At 44.5% G+C, this 20,785-nt stretch overlaps 2 long non-coding RNA genes across 9 annotated transcripts; both read left to right on the top strand.

Annotated features, from left to right (window-relative positions):
- The first annotated feature begins 12,670 nt into the window (after nucleotides 1-12,670).
- LOC124662014 lies at nucleotides 12,671-17,331 on the top strand. 8 transcript variants are annotated; one of them, XR_006990348.1, is made up of 7 exons: nucleotides 12,673-13,193; nucleotides 13,564-13,643; nucleotides 13,769-14,057; nucleotides 14,732-15,299; nucleotides 15,385-15,456; nucleotides 16,179-16,311; nucleotides 17,180-17,331. It is a non-coding gene; the product is annotated as an uncharacterized LOC124662014 (long non-coding RNA). The 8 variants fall into 8 exon arrangements; XR_006990349.1 differs by having other exon boundaries at nucleotides 12,674-13,193; nucleotides 15,424-15,456; nucleotides 16,179-16,308; XR_006990345.1 differs by having other exon boundaries at nucleotides 12,674-13,193; nucleotides 16,179-16,308.
- A 2,025-nt stretch (nucleotides 17,332-19,356) lies between these two features.
- LOC124662013 lies at nucleotides 19,357-20,587 on the top strand. The gene is made up of 2 exons (XR_006990342.1): nucleotides 19,357-19,998; nucleotides 20,074-20,587. It is a non-coding gene; the product is annotated as an uncharacterized LOC124662013 (long non-coding RNA).
- Nucleotides 20,588-20,785: the final 198 nt, after the last annotated feature.

Below are 20,785 nucleotides of genomic sequence, written 5' to 3'. Positions count from 1 at the left end.
GTCCCTCACGGGATCGGCTTTCGGGTGGTACACATCGTCGCCACCGAGACTCAATTCGGACTTAGGCAGATTGGAGGAGCGGTTCCACATGCGGTATCACTCGGAGGCTTCCGAGACCGGCATTGCCGATCTAGCACAAGTGCGACGAAGCGCGGAGAAACGGTGTCGAATACATCCGGCGCTTCGGAACCGTTAGGAACCGATGCTATTCGGCTCGTGTGGCTGAAAAGAAGCGATCGAGTTGGCGGTGGTGGGTCTCGCATCACCGATCAAGGACGTGGCCTCCCAAGCGAGTACCCTTCATCGGCGCACATGGTGCGAAGGCTGTCATCATATGAGCAGCGCCACCCGGATGTTTACCGGGATAAATTCAAACGTGCGGTGGTCCTGGTTGAGGCGGATGAAGACGAAGGCTCTGCGGGAGATCAAGAGGTAGCAGTGGCTGAATGGACTCGGGGGGCAAGCCCCGTGTCCTGCAAGTGGGTTAAGCCACAAGGTCCTCCAAGAGGGTTTGACTTCGACGTAACCAAAGCTGAGCAAATTTTTGACCTCTTCCTTAAGGAGAAACAGCTAAAGGTACCCGAAGGCCACAAGATCCCCACGGCGCAGGAGCTGAACGGAAAGCCATACTGCAAGTGGCATAACACGTTCACCCATGCCACCAACGACTGCGGGTGTGGCGGCGGCAGAGTCCAAATGGCGATAGAACAAGGGCGTCTAATTTTCAGCCGATACGCCATGAAGGTCGACACACACCCCTTCCCCGCCGTTAACCTGGTGGAGTGCACTTACCCTGGAGGGTGCCGACCAAGATTCTCGTTCAACATCAACATGGTAGGACCTGGGCACCACTGCGCTAAGGACGGAGACGAGGGCGGTTGCTCTCATAGCAAGGACACGGAGGAAGCCGTTCCACGCGATCGGCTCCGGCACGATGGCAAGCGCTACATCACGAGAGGGAGAAGTGAGGAATGTGTGATATCAGCGACCTCTCTCTGATCACCTCCTCAACAAATATGTGAGTCAATACGACCAACGCCGACGATACAACAGCGAGGACGAAAGAAATCGTCTGGCTAGGGATGCCAGGAGACATCGTCGGCATGATCGCGATGAGGAAAGATATGAGCGCCACGCCAAGGAAAAGTCGAGAGAGCAAGACGACGTGGATAGTCACTGGGACTGTCCCTTCTTCAGACACTGCTGGGATTCAGAAATAAGCCGATTGCCTACAATCGGCAACTGCCCAGAATGTAGACAAAAGAAGAAGGATGCAACTAACGTGTCCCTGTTCAAACGTCTAGGGCCTCTCCCGCCTCGGAACAAACACGCTGAGTCCTCTCGGGTAAAAGATCTCGAGGAGTTAGAAGACGATGATGAAGAAGAAGAAGATAAGTACCACCGGCCAAGGTGGTGCCCTGATGGACTCAGCCGTTCCCAAAAGCGTAGGGTTCAGCGACTACGTGGTTTGGAGGAAGCCGAAAGGTTATACCTGCACACGTTAAGGAAGGCGCGGCCTGATCTGGCCGCGAAAATTCAGCGACCCCTGGACGAAGAAGGTCGGCCACAAAGGAAAGAGTGGCGCCCCATACAAAAGAAAGCCGATGATGAGACATCGGTTGGCACAAACATGGTGTTCATCCTTCCGACGGAGTTTAGTGCTCCAGGATTAGACGAAGCACCCGTGGCGCAACTTGACTGCGGCCCACGACCGGTTATCTTTGAGAAGCCACGAGAAAGAAGCTACGGACACCGAAGGCCTTGTACTTGGCGAGGCTATATCAATGGGCAGCTCTGTCAACAAGATGTTGGTGGACACCGGAGCGGCAGTCAACATTATGCCATACTCCATGCTTCGTCGGTTGGGACGCTCTAGCTCGGATCTGGTCAAGACCAACGTTACATTGAGCGATTTCAACGGACAAGCATCTGACGCACAAGGTGTTCTGAACGTGGATCTGACCGTAGGAAGGAAAACCATCCCTACGACGTTCTTTATTGTCGATAGCAAGAGCACCTATGATGTCCTCGCTAGGGAGAGATTGGATCCACGCCAAGCTGTTGCATTCCATCCACGATGCACCAATGCTTGATACAGTAGGATGGAGATGAAGTAGAGGTCGTCCACGCAGATGATTCAGCCGAGATTTCAACGGCTGGCATGAACGTTTGGGAGACAACAGGCCAAGAGCCACTCTCAGGCATCAATTTGAACGACTGCGAGCGCATCAACGTCACGAAGGACGGGGTTAGGATGGTCTTATCCACCGGCCTGACCGTTTAGCAAGAACAAATCTATGGATGAACGTGGCGAGGCCGATCCTTGTGATCGGCCCCAAAGATCTATGGACAAACATTGCAAAACCTTCATTGAGCGATTCAATCAACATGGAGGCCGATTCCAGCAATCGGCCAAAATTATCTTCACCATACGTTCCGCCTATGTTCAACGTCGATCTAATGGGCAACGGTTTTACGTCGGCTGATGAGCTGGAAAAAGTCAACATTGGTCCTAACGGAGCCGACGTTCAAATACGGTGCCTTGGCTAACTACGAGCCGATATCCGCGGTTACCAGCGGATTCGGCTCGGGGGGCACCTAATCAGATGAACATGTGCAGTGAAATATTGGGGGCCGATAGAAAAATCGGCCAGTAAAAAATTTCTCACGATGTACAGCCGATGCACAGACATCGACTTTAGAACTAAGAAACAAAGCCGATGCACAGACATCGACTCTAGTACAAGACGCGGATTTCGACCAAGTCGGTCTTCAGTTCAGCTTCGAGGCCTTCTGCTTCCTTGAGGGAGTGAACAATGAGCTGATTTTGTTGCCCGAACCTTTTCTTCGAAGACCTCTGATGCATGTAGCTGACACGTCCATTGGGAACCCCAAGAGGAAGGTGTGATGCGCACAGCGGCAAGTTTCCCTCAGTTAGAAACCAAGGTTTAATCGAACCAGTAGGAGTCAAGAAGCACGTTGAAGGTTGATGGCGGCGGGATGTAGTGCGGCGCAACACCAAAGATTCCGGCGCCAACGTGGAACCTGCACAACACAACCAAAGTACTTTGCCCCAACGAAACAGTGAGGTTGTCAATCTCACCGACTTGCTGTAACAAAGGGTTAACCGTATTGTGTGGAAGATGATTGTTTGCAAGAAAACGAGTAAAGAACAAGTATTGCGGCAGATTTGTATTTCAGGTATAAAAGAATGGACCGGGGTCCACGAGTTCACTAGAGGTGTCTCTCCCATAAGATAAAAGCATGTTGGGTGAACAAATTACGGTCGGGCAATTGACAAATAGAGAGGGCATAACAATGCACATACATGTCATGATAAGTACGAGTGAGATTTAATTGGGCATTACGACAAAGTACATAGACCGCCATCCAAGCTCGCATCTATGCCTAAAAAGTCCACCTTCGAGGTTATCATCCGAACCCCTTCCGGTATTAAGTTGCAAAACAACGAAAAATTGCATTAAGTATTGCGCGTAATGTAATCAATAACTACATCCTCGGACATAGCATCAATGTTTTATCCCTAGTGGCAACGAGCACATCCATAACCTTAGGGGTTTCTGTCACTCCCGCAGTTCACGGAGACATGAACCCACTATCGAGCATAAATACTCCCTCTTGGAGTTACTAGCATCAACTTGGCCGAGCCTCTACTAATAACGGAGAGCATGCAAGATCATAAACAACACATAGGTAATAACTTGATAATTAACATAACATGGTATTCTCTATCCATCGGATCCCGACAAACACAACATATAGCATTACGGATAGATGATCTTGATCATGTTAGGCAGCTCACAAGATCCAACAATGAAGCACAATGAGGAGAAGACAACCATCTAGCTACTGCTATGGACCCATAGTCCGGGGGTGAACTACTCACTCATCACTCCGGAGGCGACCATGGCGGTGAAGAGTCCTCCGGGAGATGAATCCCCTCTCCCGGCAGGGTGCCGGAGGAGATCTCGAGAATCCCCGAGATGGGATTGGCGGCGGCGGCGTCTCCGGAAGGTTTTCCGTATCGTGGCTCTCGGTGCGGGGGTTTCGCGACGGAGGCTTTAAGTAGGCGGAAGGGCAACGCGGGGGCCACACGAGGGCCCCACACCCTAGGTCGGCGCGGCCGGGGCACGGGCCGCGCCGCCCTAGTGTGGCGGCGCCTCGTGGCCCCACTTCGACTCCTCTTCGGTCTTCGGAAGCTTCGTGGCAAAATAGGACCCCGGGCGTTGATTTCGTCCAATTCCGAGAATATTTCGTTACTAGGATTTCGGAACCAAAAACAGCGAGAAAACAGACAATCGGCTCTTCGGAATCTTGTTAATAGGTTAGTTCCGAGAAAATGCACGAATATGACATAAAGTGTGCATAAAACATGTAGATATCATCAATAATGTGGCATGGAACATAAGAAATTATCGATACGTCGGAGACGTATCGGCATCCCCAAGCTTAGTTACGCTCGTCCCGAGCGAGGTAAAACGATAACAAAGATAATTTCGAAGTGACATGCCATCATAACCTTGATCATACTATTTGTAAACATATGTAATGAATGCAGCGATCAAAACAATGGTAATGACATGAGTAAACAGGTGAATCATAAAGCAAAGACTTTTCATGAATAGTACTTCAAGACAAGCATCAATAAGTCTTGCATAAGAGTTAACTCATAAAGCAATAAATCAAAGTAAAGGTATTGAAGCAACACAAAGGAAGATTAAGTTTCAGCGGTTGCTTTCAACTTGTAACATGTATATCTCATGGATAATTGTCAACATAGAGTAATATAACAAGTGCAATATGCAAGTATGTAGGAATCAATGCACAGTTCACACAAGTGTTTGCTTCTTGAGGTGGAGAGAGATAGGTGAACCGACTCAACATAAAAGTAAAAAAGAATGGTCCTTCAAAGAGGAAAGCATCGATTGCTATATTTGTGCTAGAGCTTTTATTTTGAAAACATGAAACAATTTTGTCAACGGTAGTAATAAAGCATATGAGTTATGTAAATTATATCCTACAAGTTGCAAGCCTCATGCATAGTATACTAATAGTGCCCGCACCTTGTCCTAATTAGCTTGGACTACCGGATCATCGCAATACACATGTTTTAACCAAGTGTCACAATGGGGTACCTCCATGCCGCCCGTACAAAGGTCTAAGGAGAAAGCTCGCATTTTGGATTTCTCGCTTTTGATTATTCTCAACTTAGACATCCATACCGGGACAACATGGACAACAGATAATGGACTCCTCTTTAATGCATAAGCATGTGGCAACAATTATTATTCTCATATGAGATTGAGGATATATGTCCAAAACTGAAACTTCCACCATGATTCATGGCTTTAGTTAGCGGCCCAATGTTCTTCTCTAACAATATGCATGCTCCAACCATTAAGGTGGTAGATCTCTCTTACTTCGGACAAGACGGACATGCATAGCAACTCACATGATATTCAACAAATAATAGTTGATGGCGTCCCCGGAAAACATGGTTATCGCACAACAAGCAACTTAATAAGAGATAAAGTGCATAAGTACATATTCAATACCACAATAGTTTTTAAGCTATTTGTCCCATGAGCTATATATTGCAAAGGCGAATGATGGAATTTTAAAGGTAGCACTCAAGCAATTTACTTTGGAATGGCGGATAAATACCATGTAGTAGGTAGGTATGGTGGACACAAGTGGCATAGTGGTTGGCTCAAGGATTTTGGATGCATGAGAAGTATTCCCTCTCGATACAAGGTTTAGGATAGCAAGGTTATTTGAAACAAACACAAGGATGAACGGTGCAGCAAAACTCACATAAAAGACATATTGAAAGCATTATAAGACTCTACACCGTCTTCCTTGTTGTTCAAAACTCAATACTAGATATTATCTAGACTCTAGAGAAACCAAATATTTAAACCAAATTAGCAAGCTCTAAGTGTTTCTTCATTAATGGGTGCAAAGTATATGATGCAAGAGCTTAAACATGAGCACAACAATTGCCAAGTATCAAATTATCCAAGACATTTTAGAATTACTACATGTAGCATTTTCCAATTCCAACCATATAACAATTTAACGAAGAAGAAACTTCGCCATGAATACTATGAGTAAAGCCTAAGGACATACTTGTCCATATGCTACGACGGAGCGTGTCTCTCTCCCATACGAGTGAATGCTAGGATCCATTTTATTCAAACAAAACAAAAACAAAACAAACCGACGCTCCAAGCAAAGTGCATAAGATGTGACGGAATTAAAATATAGTTTCAGGGGAGGAACCTGATAATGTTGTCGATGAAGAAAGGGATGCCTTGGGCATCCCCAAGCTTAGACGCTTGAGTCTTCTTAAAATATGCAGGGGTGAACCACCGGGGCATCCCCAAGCTTAGAGCTTTCACTCTCCTTGATCATATTGTATCATACTCCTCTCTTGATCCTTTCCTCCACACCAAACTCGAAACAACTCATTAGAGGGTTAGTGCACAATAAAAATTAACATGTTCAGAGGTGACACAATCATTCTTAACACTTCTGGACATTGCATAAAGCTACTGGACATTAATGGATCAAAGAAATTCATCCAACATAGCAAAAGAGGCAATGCGAAATAAAAGGCAGAATCTGTCAAAACAGAACAGTCCGTAAAGATGGATTTTATTAGGGCACCAGACTTGCTCAAATGAAAATGCCCAAATTGAATGAAAGTTGAGGATCACTCACGTAAATTGGCTTATTTTCTGAGTTACCTACAGAGAATTAGACCCAGATTCGTGACAGCAAAGAAATGCGTTTCTACGCAGTAATCCAAATCTAGTATTTACTTTACTATCAAAGACTTTACTTGCCACAACAAAACATAAAACTAAGTTAAGGAGAGGTTGCTACAGTAGTAAACAACTTCCAAGACTCAAATATAAAACAAAAATACTGTAGTAAAAACATGGGTTGTCTCCCATAAGCGCTTTTCTTTAACACCTTTCAGCTAGGCGCAGAAAGTGTGTATCAAGTATTATCGAAAGATGGAGCATTGATATCATAAGCTCCCCCATCTGTAGTGGTACTAAGGGTTTTGTCAATTTTAGGCCTATAATAATATTTCTTTGGTTTAGGCACTTTAGAGACATACATAAACTTTTTCTTCTTTCCCACATAAGCTTTCTCTCTAAACTGTAAAGATGAAAAGGTTGAACCCAAGGTTCCCATAGCTTTTTCAAGTTCGCCAATCCTATTAATTTGATTATCATGGTCAACACAAGTTCCTAGGACACTAATTCTTTCATCAATTCCTCCTAAGGATTTATCAAGTTCATCAGCTTTATCAAGTAACATCTCCAACTTAGTTCCAACACTCGGAAATTTTTTCTCTATGGTTTCCAATTTTTTCATAACATCCTCAAGGGAGGTTTCAATTTTAGTTTCATTAACAGGTGGTGTTCCAAATAAACTCTCAATAATGCAACTAGCTTCTAAAGCGGGAGCGCCTAGGAAGTTACCTCCCGCGAGACAATCAAGAACATATCTATTCCAGCTAGAGATACCAACATAAAAATTCCTGAGTAGAATAGTGGTGGAGTGTTTCTTAGTGCACCTATTATGGGCATCACTAATTCTATACCAAGCATCTTTTAAACATTCTCCCCCTTGTTGCTTAAACGAACGAACTTCAACTTCAGGATTACTCATTTTAACAGTAGTAAATAAAGCAAACTGGATAAAGTAAATGTAAGTAACTAATTTTTTGTGTGTTTTTGATATAGAAAACAAGACAGTAAATAAAGTAAAGCTAGCAACTAATTTTTTTTTGTGTTTTGATATAATGCAGCAAACAAAGTAGTAAATAAAATAAAGCAAGACAAAAACAAAGTAAAGAGATTGGGAAGTGGAGACTCCCCTTGCGAGCGTGTCTTGATCTCCCCGGCAACGGCGCCGGAAATTTGCTGCTGGCGTACGGTTGACGTGGGAGTTAGAAATCTTTGTGGAGTAACTTTTCTTCGGGTCCCCGGCAACGGCGCCGGAAATTTGCTTGATGCGTGTAGGCTGACACGTCCGTTGGGAACCCCAAGAGGAAGGTGTGATGCGCACGGCGGCAAGTTTCCCTCGGTTAGAAACCAAGGTTTAATCGAACCAGTAGGGAGTCAAGAAGCACGTTGAAGGTTGATGGCGGCGGGATGTAGTGCGGCGCAACACCGGAGATTCCGGCGCCAACGTGGAACTCCGCACAACACAACCAAAGTACTTTGCCCCAACGAAACAAAGTGAGGTTGTCAATCTCACCGGCTTGCTGTAACAAAGGGTTAACCGTATTGTGTGGAAGATGATTGTTTGCAAGAAAACAAGTAAAGAACAAGTATTGCAGCAGATTTGTATTTCAAGTATAAAAGAATGGACCGGGGTCCACAGTTCACTAGAGGTGTCTCTCCCATAAGATAAAAGCATGTTGGGTGAACAAATTACAGTCGGGCAATTGACAATTAGAGAGGGCATAACAATGCACATACATGTCATGATAAGTACAGTGAGATTTAATTGGGCATTACGACAAAGTACATAGACCGCCATCCAGCTGCATCTATGCCTAAAAAGTCCACCTTCGGGTTATCATCCGAACCCCTTCCGGTATTAAGTTGCAAAACAACGGACAATTGCATTAAGTATTGCGCGTAATGTAATCAATAACTACATCCTCGGACATAGCATCAATGTTTTATCCCTAGTGGCAACAAGACATCCATAACCTTAGGGGTTTCGTCACTCCCCAGATTCACGGAGACATGAACCCACTATCGAGCATAAATACTCCCTCTTGGAGTTACTAGCATCAACTTGGCCAGAGCCTCTACTAATAACGGAGAGCATGCAAGATCATAAACAACACATAGATAATAACTTGATAATTAACATAACATGGTATTCTCTATCCATCGGATCCCGACAAACACAACATATAGCATTACAGATAGATGATCTTGATCATGTTAGGCAGCTCACAAGATCCAACAATGAAGCACAATGAGGAGAAGACAACCATCTAGCTACTGCTATGGACCCATAGTCCAGGGGTGAACTACTCACTCATCACTCCGGAGGCGACCATGGCGGTGAAGAGTCCTCCGGGAGATGAATCCCCTCTCCCGGCAGGGTGCCGGAGGAGATCTCCGGAATCCCCCGAGATGGGATTGGCGGCGGCGGCGTCTCCGGAAGGTTTTCCGTATCGTGGCTCTCGATGCTGGGGGTTTCGCGACGGAGGCTTTAAGTAGGCGGAAGGGCAACGCGGGGGCCACACGAGGGCCCCACACCCTAGGTCGGCGCGGCCGGGGCCCGGGCCGCGCCGCCCTAGTGTGGCGGCGCCTCGTGGCCCCACTTCGACTCCTCTTCGGTCTTCCGGAAGCTTCGTGGCAAAATAGGACCACGGGCGTTGATTTCGTCCAATTCCGAGAATATTTCGTTACTAGGATTTCTGAAACCAAAAATAGCGAGAAAACGACAGAATCGGCTCTTCGGCATCTTGTTAATAGGTTAGTTCCAGAAAATGCACGAATATGACATAAAGTGTGAATAAAACATGTAGATATCATCAATAATGTGGCATGGAACATAAGAAATTATCGATACGTCGGAGACGTATCAACCTCCAACCCTTTGCGCAAGGTCGCCAGGTCAGCAGTGCTGTCAGAAGCGTCAGTTTGGCGTACAAGGTAGCCTTTTGCTCATTAAGCCGTTGGTGTTTCGTCTGCAATATCGGCTTTCAACGGCGGAAGAGGCGATCGGCTCTGATGTTTCTGCTGTCGGTTTGGCCAAGTTGAGCCGAGGAGAGGATGGAGCTGCCCTGCCCTTTTTTGGTGGAGTTTGGTCGTCTCAAGATTGCCCGAGTTTGAGGCTCTTCGACCGAACCGTGTGTGTTCACCGCCGTTCTCGCCTTGACCGAGGCTCGGGGGCAACCGACTCGGTAGATACTCTGTTTTTAGAAGCCGATTGGGGTTTCATCGGTCGGCCCTCCCTCATAACCTTCTTCAAAGGTGGTGAGTTCTTGCAGGAGAGGATCACTCGGAGCTGGTAGGAGGAATTTAAAGAGGGATCCATCATCACCGGTAGGGAGTTGGCTCTGGGCCATCTGGTTGCTGCAAAGAAACAGAGCAGGGTTATAAAGTATCAATGAGGAGATTTGCGAGCAAGTGACATCTGTTCTGCAGAAGTATCGGCTTCAGTGTCAAGTCGTTTCAGCAGCGATCCTAGGGCTCTCTTGAAGGCATTGGTCTTCCACATTATCCACCAGAGCTCAAAGTCATCAGTCGAAGAGATGAAGGACGGATTATGAGGGACCGATGTGTCGCCATCGGCTCATTAAGCATTGGCTAAGTTGACAATCGGCAAAGTCAGTATGAGGGGAAATCGGCTAAATTAACATAAAGGGAGTCGGCAAAATCAAATTGGGGGAAATTCTTCATTGATAAACGGGATTTCTTACATAAAGAGCTGATTGCTCCCAAAATGAAGTACCAGGGGATACATTGCCCCATCTACTACTACTGATCCTATGCTAAGGGTCCTATCTATGGGCCGTCGCTGCCCTCGTCGTCGCTGTCATCGCCACTGTCGGCGCTACTCCCGGTGGGCTCGTCGTCGCTGCTGCAGCGGCCGCCGACAGGGCCCTCGTTGTCCTCGTCCTCCTCGTCAGTGTCGTCGTCGTCGCTGTCGAAGTCGCTGAGGTTCCCCGGCCAGGGGCAGAAGCGCTTGGCCGGCGGTTCGTCGGAGGAGGTGTCGTCGTCCTCCTCCTCCTCCTCCTCCTCGGAGGAGGTAAAATCGTCCCAGGAGAAGCGATCGTCATCGCTCTCCTCCTCCATTTCCCCGTCGGCAAGGAAGCGGAGGTCACTTTCCCCGTCGATCGAGGACTTGTCGTCCTCAGAACGGACGGAGAAGTCGTGACTGGACTCCTCCCCGGCTTCGATGGCGCGGCGGATGTTGGCCGCATGGGCCTCCTCCGGGTCCCACTCCGGCGTCGGCTCGCGGGAGGAGGAGGATTGGGTGGAAAGACCCGATGAGGCGAGAGGAGGAAGAAGACATGGTGGCACAGGAGGGCTTTTGGAGTGCTAATGCGAAGGGGATGAAGAAGCAAACTGTTTGGAGCGGTTAAATAAAAGGGGATATAGTGGAGATTCAATGCCACAGCAGTTTCCGAGGAAGTGGTGCCCAACAAAAAAAAATTGATTGCCAGGTCACGCGGAGAAGTGGAAGAGGCAAGGCATCATGATGAAGGATACTGCGACGGTTCTGCTCCGCCACGACATGACCCGACGAAGAAAAAGCAGAGTGATTTTGGAATTGTCGTTTCCAAAACCAGGGGGCATGTGTTATCACCAGAATTTGACCGGATCAGAGGTGGGCCGCGATTGGAGATGGGCTTGAAGGATATACATGGAAGGAATACATGAATCGGCCTTATATGCAAAGTTTGGGCTAGTTTGCCCGTGTATCTGTAATATAGTAGGATACGTGTCGATTAGATAGAGTTTGGCTCGTGCCCGGTTGGGATTATTCCCACGTTAGAAAGTCTACGGACTATAAATATGTATCTAGGGTTTATGAAATAAACAACAATCACGTTCACCACAAATCAATCTAGGCGCATCGCCAACTCCCTTGTCTCGAGGGTTTTCTTCCGGGTAAGCATCATGCTGCCTAGATCGCATCTTGCGATCTAGGCGATACACGTTTATTCGTTGTTCATGCGTTGCTCGTGCTCGAAGCCTTGTTGATGGCGAGCAACGTAGTTATCATAGATGTGTTAGGGTTAGCATTGTTCATCGTATCATATGCTGTCGTCGTGCAACCCTTAGACGTCTAGCCGCCCTTACACCTATCTTAGGTGTAAGAGCGGCACCCCGCTTGATCATTATTTAGTAGATCCGATCCGTTATGATTGCTCCTTGTTCTTCAAGGATTAGTTTAATATCTGCATAGTTAGGCCTTACAAACGGGTTGAAGGATCCGAGTGGCGCGTAGGGTGTAGTTTGCTAGCCCTAGACAGGATGTTCCGGGGATCAACTTCATGTTGGTTTTTAGGCCTTGTCTAGGGTCGGTTTACGATCACCGTGCGTGGCCGCCGAGCTCAATCACGAGTAGGATGTTCCGATTATGTGGTGAAAACCCTAAATCGTAGTAGGTCGTTTTAGCTTTATTTTGATCAAGCGGGACCACCATATATTCGTACACCTCGTACGGATCATGGGTGGATCGGCTCCTTGAGCCGATTCACAGGACAACCTCGAGAGCCGATCGAGGCTCGTATTTAATGTTTACGTGTATGCCATGCAGGAAACTAAGCGAGGCAAATCCAACACCTTCCTGACCAGGTATAGGTCAGGTGGCACGCCCTTGCACCAGCATCGGACGTGCGTGCCGAGTCTTTGCGGACCGTCGCTCGGAGGGACCAGGGCCAGCCGCAGTCCTGGGAGCCTCCCGGTTCTACTGTGTTGTCCATCGCTGCTCGCCGGTGGGTTTCTGACCGCAACAGTGATCCACCTGCAACGTACTTGTCGCACGGACAGTCTCATCAGTTAATAACAGGCGAAGGCGAGACGTCAAGAAAAGTGACTGACTCACTCTTCTGGTCCTCCGTCACTCACTTTCTTCATAAGATCCCTACCAGCGGAGTGGATTCCCGAAGATCCCCACCGCTACGCTCGGTCGCGCGGGCCGCGCTCGCTCTGGTGCTCGCGGATCAGGCTCGGCGAGCTGCTCTTCCACGCCCCCACCCCTCCAGTGTTTCTCCCCGCCGAGGCGGCGTTGGGATGCCGCGGCGCCAGCGGCTGGCGATGAGGGCGCGAGGGAGCTCCAGAAGAGGCAGGCCAAGAGGCGTGTTGAGGAGGGCGTGGGACCAGCGTCCGTTGCCGCTGACGGCTCCATGGTGCTGGTGGTGAACGGAGGAGTGCGGATGGCGGCGAGCACGAAGAGGGAACGGCCGGTGATGCGACCGAGGAGTAGGAGGTGAACAGGCGGACGGAGGAGTTCATCTCCGTGTAACAGCACCGTCTGAGGGTCGACTCCTTCGCCCTTGTCGCCGTCAGGAAGCAGGCGAGGCAGGGCCGTCGCTAGCTAGCACTGTTGATTTAAGTTTGTAGCTTGCTCCGGGAGATCCTCCTTGAAGCTGAACAAGTTACTCTTCAGTGCAGGTTATTCCATCTTGTTGAGCATGAATGAATGAATGATTAATCATTTTCACATGCTGGTGTCTCCCTGCTCACTTCTTCAGATCATGCAATTTTAGATCGCGAAGATAATTTCTTTGTTGAACACTATCTATTTACTTGGAGACTTGGAGAAATTAGTTTATGCAGCAGAGGGCATTTTCCCTTCATTGATGGGTGAGAGCAGACCAGTATGCATACTAAAACCTGAACCTGAATGAAATTAGGAGCTAGGAGTCTGCCTTTAGATCTAATTGTACACTTGAGCCTAGTGCAAGCACAAACTTTGCTTACTCATTATTTTTGGTTAGAAGTCACAACAACAAGCAGGTCTTAAATATCTTCTCCCATGCAGTGGCAGGCAGTGCGTAGTGCATATTTTGCATGCTCGGACATTCACCAATTCTTGAGGAGTAGACACTTCAACTGCATAAGGTATATATGTTTTCAATGCTAGAAAATTCTATACATTTTCTAAATGGACCACTGTTGTGCTGTTAATTTTTCACAAATGATTGATATATTATGGATGTTCGGGGAAATAACTTTTTCTACTACAGGGATCTGAGGTACTTTGGAAAGTGAAGGAAATTATGGCCTGATGAACATAGGCGGACCCAACCGCCCCTAGCTTTTGGGTGGCGGCGCAATCTATTTTGATGAAAATTTGGCCGGCCTTACAGTATGCCCAGGCTTGATGAAAATCTTGGATCCGCCACTGATGAAGAAATCATCCTCTGTACCAAATCACCATAAGATGGTCAGTGTGAAATGTAAAGAGGTTCATGAGAGGTTTTGCGAAATTTGAAAGTTCTTGAGTACATTTGACATGGATATTACTACTGAAAGGTATGCAAAAATGTAAGCTAACTATTGATTCTCGTGACACGTTGTATATTTTGTAATTTATTTCATATATTTTTTAGTGGAAATCCTAGATTATGCATAGAGATACATGTTCAGTTGCAGTAATACCCTTTATACAGTATACAAGTCTGTATGTTACTTACATAGGACTGCATAGTATGATTATTTTTTCTGTTATTTGTTTCTTTGTTTTCTTATTTCCACAATTTATTTTTGTGGTTAATGACGACAGTTTCTTAGTTGGTGTTGCTGCTGCTGTTGTGGTTAGAAAAATGTACTGTACTCCAGCTTGTTGAATCATCTCATTGCTTATTTTCTTAAAAAGTTAATTTTCATCTCATCTTCATGTCCAGTTTGTTTGGTCCCTTTTAGGCATTGAATTCTGTTGGGAAGAACCGTTATGGGACAGGTTAGCCAGATGCATTGAAACGGTCCAGTGTCACAGCTTGAAAACCACTTGTTGTAAAATAATATTGCAAGGCTTTGAGTTAAGGTCATGTTAATAATTCATCTTATAAACTCTGAGTGCATGGTAGTGAACTGAACTTCCCCATTTACTAATGTCTGTATATTAAGTTTCTTTGTCAAGTAAATGAACAAGCTTATTTGCTTAGATAACGACCCTTTCAAGTTATTATTTTTACATATTTGAGCAGGATCCCATTTGAGGAGGTGGTGAGGAACTTTGCGCTGTTGATAGATGTACCAACCCATGGCCAGTCAGGAGTGCAAAGCTGAAGCTTTTGCTATCTTTTGTTCACGGATCTACCTTGATAGTCTTGATTTAAAGTGATATTACCAGGTCTTCTGTGCGTAGTGCAAGCAGAAACTTTGCTTATTCATTATTCTTGATGATGTTACTATTTTGATTTTTTTAGAGAATTGTATAGCTGGTATTTTTATACAATTTATTATTGATTCCAAATGAAATCTGAACTAACATGGTTTGCACTCAAGGGAAAAATCCTATATACAAAGTAAAAATATCACAATGACCATTATTTTTCCTGAACATGCATCTAATTCTAAATGTCCAACATTTTTATTAGAAGAAACTGTGCGTAAAGGTTCACTTCTGCTAGTAGCTCATTTCCTCTTCGTTTGCAGATTATGGGTAACTCATTTGCAGAAGTTGTTCAAGGGCCTCGACTTCTTGAGTCATTTTGTTCAAACAATTTATCATCACCTTCAAATCTGAAACACCGAGACAACCTTGAGAAACAGGTCAGTGTTGCTAATACTTATATATATTTTACTTAATCTAAAAAATGTTTTGCAATTTTTTTGAAGATTTGGCTCCTGTTTACAGCTAATGTTTACTGCTCTTCATTTACTTGTTTCGCGGAAGGACGACCGAAGCCTGAAAGATTTTGTTATCAAGGTAAGAGACTTTAGTTCTATATTATCGTTTGTGTTGATATATGTTTATATATTACATATATATCTACTGTCTGTTGTTTAGTAGCTAATATCATTCAGGTCATATTTTCAGATTGATGTTTTTACACTACGGATCCAAACATTCAACTTAATTTGCAGAGTTTTCAATGATATGATCTTTGAGTCTATTTCATCTTTATTTGAAGTCCTAGAAATGAATTAATGAGCTAAGTTGGTAACACATTCTTTTCTTTTACCCATATTAATCTACGCCACGGGCATTCCAATGCACGGGAACATAAACTTCGATACAAACTAATACCCAAAAGTTCATTGAAAATTTGTTGACTTGCGGACACACAATTTTTATAAGATTTATTTTAAGGGAATTTTTGTAAGAGTTATTTTAAGGGGAATTTCCCCTCAAGCACCGACTTCTGCTTCTGAAAGATAAATGCACACATGAACAACATGCAGCATGGTGCTTACAATTTTGTCTGCATACTTTTATAAAACTAAGAAAATACTCTACATGATGCGTCTAAATAGATATAATGACTAAATCATCTAAGTAGAGAAGATCTGTCACAAGTTCAATATAATGACGAAGTTCATCAGGACCTTATGACTCCTCAGTCGATTGAATAGTCTAGGGCTTTATTTTGTTTGAATTTCAGTAGATGGACTAAATCGGCATGTAACACAATTTATTATTTATATCAGTTCCGGTAAGCGGATGGATGCAAAGTAGCTGCATATGGGCACGGTATTGCAATGGATTCAACGCATGGATTGTTCCGTTTATCTGCGAGTCTCGCGTTGCGTAGAGCTAGCAGTGCCTGCCTTTCCTCAGGTGGTATGTCCTTCCTACGTTCTCTTCGACGAGCATTCATCTCTTCTCTCTCTTTGGCTGGTACATTTTTCCTTTCCTGCCTCTGCCAGGCATTCCTCTCATCTATTGTTTTGTTTTGTCTGGCTGCTCTTCTTCGGGCATTCATCTCCTCCTTTTGTTCGGCTGTTAAGCTATTTCTTCGTGCTCTGTCACGTTCTCGTCTTGCTTGATTTTTTGTCTTTTATCATGTTTGCAATTGTCTTGTGTTGACGATCAGCCGGGGTTGTCAAAGTAAGTTCACCATTGCTTGGTTCACCCTGGAGCAGTGCAAGGTCACGGGAGCAAGCAGCTTCAAGCCGTTCACCTTTGGAGAAGAATGCATTAATATTACAATATTGAAACGTTAAGGTTCCTGAATCTATATGTATGACAGTTAGTGTAGCTATATTCAGATGCATGCAGTGCTGAAAATGCAACGGTGTAGGATGATACCATTGCAAGTTTCACCAGTTAGATGAGATGACGCGAGGGTAATATTCACATGCATGTTCTCGTGGTTGTGACATCTGCATAAAAATGGTATATATGTGCAAAGTTATTCAGTAATCAATCAAATATTCAAATGAAATATATGGAAACAAAACAACATTATGTGTATGTGCATGTGCTAATCTACGAATATCAGTTGTTGATAACAAGCCACACAACCTATGTACTCCCTCCGTCCCATCAAGATTATCTGAGACTTGTCAAAATTTAGACGTATCTAGTGTCTAGATACATCCAAAATTTGACAGATCCGAGACAATCTTGGTGGGACGGAGGGAGTATTACTTTTGGAACAACATCATATGTAAGTATGTAACGGTGGATTAGGTTTGACTGATCGCAGGTGTCACACACCAGATATCTTGGGAGTTTATTGTGGAGGAAGACGATGCCAATGATGGTTTGGATTGGAGATGGGCAGCGACGGGGTGAATTATGACCCCCTAATCAGCAAGATGGGGAGATGAGAGAGGAAGAAGACAATGCTGAAGATGGCCATAACTATAGTACTGGATGCTGAAGTGCCTTTACAGGGCAATGGGCTACCTCTACCAGAGGCCCTGGTCAACCTGAACGGATCTACCTTGATAGTCTTGATTTAAAGTGATATTACCAGGTCTTCTGTGCGTAGTGCAAGCAGAAACTTTGCTTATTCATTATTCTTGATGATGTTACTATTTTGATTTTTTTTAGAGAATTGTATAGCTGGTATTTTTATACAGTTTATTATTGATTCCAAATGAAATCTGAACTAACATGGTTTGCACTCAAGGGAAAAATCCTATATACAAAGTAAAAATATCACAATGACCATTATTTTTCCTGAACATGCATCTAATTCTAAATGTCCAACATTTTTATTAGAAGAAACTGTGCGTAAAGGTTCACTTCTGCTAGTAGCTCATTTCCTCTTCGTTTGCAGATTATGGGTAACTCATTTGCAGAAGTTGTTCAAGGGCCTCGACTTCTTGAGTCATTTTGTTCAAACAATTTATCATCACCTTCAAATCTGAAACACCGAGACAACCTTGAGAAACAGGTCAGTGTTGCTAATACTTATATATATTTTACTTAATCTAGAAAATGTTTTGCAATTTTTTTGAAGATTTGGCTCCTGTTTACAGCTAATGTTTACTGCTCTTCATTTACTTGTTTCGCGGAAGGTCGACCGAAGCCTGAAAGATTTTGTTATCAAGGTAAGAGACTTTAGTTCTATATTATCGTTTGTGTTGATATATGTTTATATATTACATATATATCTACTGTCTGTTGTTTAGTAGCTAATATCATTCAGGTCATATTTTCAGATTGATGTTTTTACACTCTGGATCCAAACATTCAACTTAATTTGCAGAGTTTTCAATGATATGATCTTTGAGTCTATTTCATCTTTATTTGAAGTCCTAGAAATGAATTAATGAGCTAAGTTGGTAACACATTCTTTTCTTTTACCCATATTAATCTATGCCACGGGCATTCCAATGCACGGGAACATAAACTGCGATACAAACTAATACCCAAAAGTTCATTGAAAATTTGTTGACTTGCGGACACACAATTTTTATAAGATTTATTTTAAGGGAATTTTTATAAGAGTTATTTTAAGGGGAATTTCCCCTCAAGCACCGACTTCCGCTTCTGAAAGATAAATGCACACATGAACAACATGCAGCATGGTGCTTACAATTTTGTCTGCATACTTTTATAAAACTAAGAAAATACTCTACATGATGCGTCTAAATAGATACAATGACTAAATCATCTAAGTAGAGAAGATCTGTCACAAGTTCAATATAATGACGAAGTTCATCAGGACCTTATGACTCCTCAGTCGATTGAATAGTCTAGGGCTTTATTTTGTTTGAATTTCAGTAGATGGACTAAATCGGCATGTAACACAATTTATTATTTATATCAGTTTCGGTAAGCGGATGGATGCAAAGTAGCTGCATATGGGGACGGTATTGCAATGGATTCAACGCATGGAATGTTCCGTTTATCTGCGAGTCTCGCGTTGCGTAGAGCTAGCAGTGCCTGCCTTTCCTCACGTGGTATGTCCTTCCTACGTTCTCTTCGACGAGCATTCATCTCTTGTCTCTCTTTGGCTGGTACATTTTTCCTTTCCTGCCTCTGCCAGGCATTCCTCTCATCTATTGTTTTGTTTTGTCTGGCTGCTCTTCTTCGGGCATTCATCTCCTCCTTTTGTTCGGCTGTTAAGCTATTTCTTCGTGCTCTGTCACGTTCTCGTCTTGCTTGATTTTTTTGTCTTTTATCATGTTTGCAATTGTCTTGTGTTGACGATCAGCCGGGGTTGTCAAAGTAAGTTCACCATTGCTTGGTTCACCCTGGAGCAGTGCAAGGTCACGGGAGCAAGCAGCTTCAAGCCGTTCACCTTTGGAGAAGAATGCATTAATATTAGAATATTGAAACGTTAAGGTTCCTGAATCTATATGTATGACAGTTAGTGTAGCTATATTCAGATGCATGCAGTGCTGAAAATGTAACGGTGTAGGATGATACCATTGCAAGTTTCACCAGTTAGATGAGATGACGCGAGGGTAATATTCACATGCATGTTCTCGTGGTTGTGACATCTGCATAAAAATGGTATATATGTGCAAAGTTATTCAGTAATCAATCAAATATTCAAATGAAATATATGGAAACAAAACAACATTATGTGTATGTGCATGTGCTAATCTACGAATATCAGTTGTTGATAACAAGCCACACAACCTATGTACTCCCTCCGTCCCATCAAGATTATCTGAGACTTGTCAAAATTTAGACGTATCTAGTGTCTAGATACATCCAAAATTTGACAGATCCGAGACAATCTTGGTGGGACGGAGGGATTATTACTTTTGGAACAACATCATATGTAAGTATGTAACGGTGGATTGGGTTTGACTGATCGCAGGTGTCACACACCAGATATCTTGGGAGTTTATTGTCGAGGAAGACGATGCCAATGATGGTTTGGATTGGAGATGGGCAGCGACGGGGTGAATTATGACCCCCTAATCAGCAAGATGGGGAGATGAGAGAGGAAGAAGACAATGCTGAAGATGGCCGTAACTATAGTACTGGATGCTGAAGTGCCTTTACAGGGCAATGGGCTACCTCTACCAGAGGCCCTGGTCAACCTGAACGAAGTACCAGGTAATCAGGAGCATGCCATCATTTTTATTCTACTGCTATGCAATCCATGTATAATTAATGACTTATTCTCATCAGCTTGGCGCCGGAGGAATACCTGGAGAACGATTTGGACGAGATGTGATGCTGCACTGGTAACCACAGAGATGCCCCGCTGATCGATGAGACGTCGGCAGCAGGTGCGGGTTGTATCATTGTATGCTACAGCGGCGGTGGAGAACCTTATGATCCTGACGGTAAGATGCTGCTGGTAGAGGTCCTTGGTGTTCGTGAACTTGGTGATCGATATGGAGTCGGCAACGGCGCAGAAGAACTATGATGGAAGAGGTGGCAGCTCGTTATTGTGATGAGTAGCGCGATGAGTTCTGGGCAGGCCGATGCATATCTTTAGGAAGTTATCTTTACTTGAGATAAGCCAAGCTGTGGCGGACCGTCTCATATACGGAGTAGTTAGGAAGTTTGAATTATTTATTGAGATAAACCAGTTTGTTACCAAGTTTGTTAGCCAAGTCGATGGTTATAGAGGGGAGGGCGCTCCGTGGGTTTGTTGCAAACAGTTTGGCCGAGTGATTTCAGGATCGTGATGGCTCCACAGGTTGTTGTTCTGTATTTAGGTTTGACTCTGCGGTGGCATTTGTTGTGTAAATAAAGAGAAGTGTGACACCACGGATGTACCATCACCACAGGTTTCACTTTATATAATAGTAAATATACCAGATTGCCTTGAGATAAATCAGAGACGTGGGGGGTATTATTGTCCATCCTAAAAATGTGATACCAGACATTTACC

The sequence above is a fragment of the Lolium rigidum genome, chromosome 6, assembly GCF_022539505.1.
Source record: "Lolium rigidum isolate FL_2022 chromosome 6, APGP_CSIRO_Lrig_0.1, whole genome shotgun sequence".
Lineage (NCBI taxonomy): Eukaryota > Viridiplantae > Streptophyta > Magnoliopsida > Poales > Poaceae > Lolium > Lolium rigidum.
The sequence above is the reverse complement of the archived record's forward strand: the minus strand, read 5'-3'. Positions and strand labels throughout refer to the sequence as shown.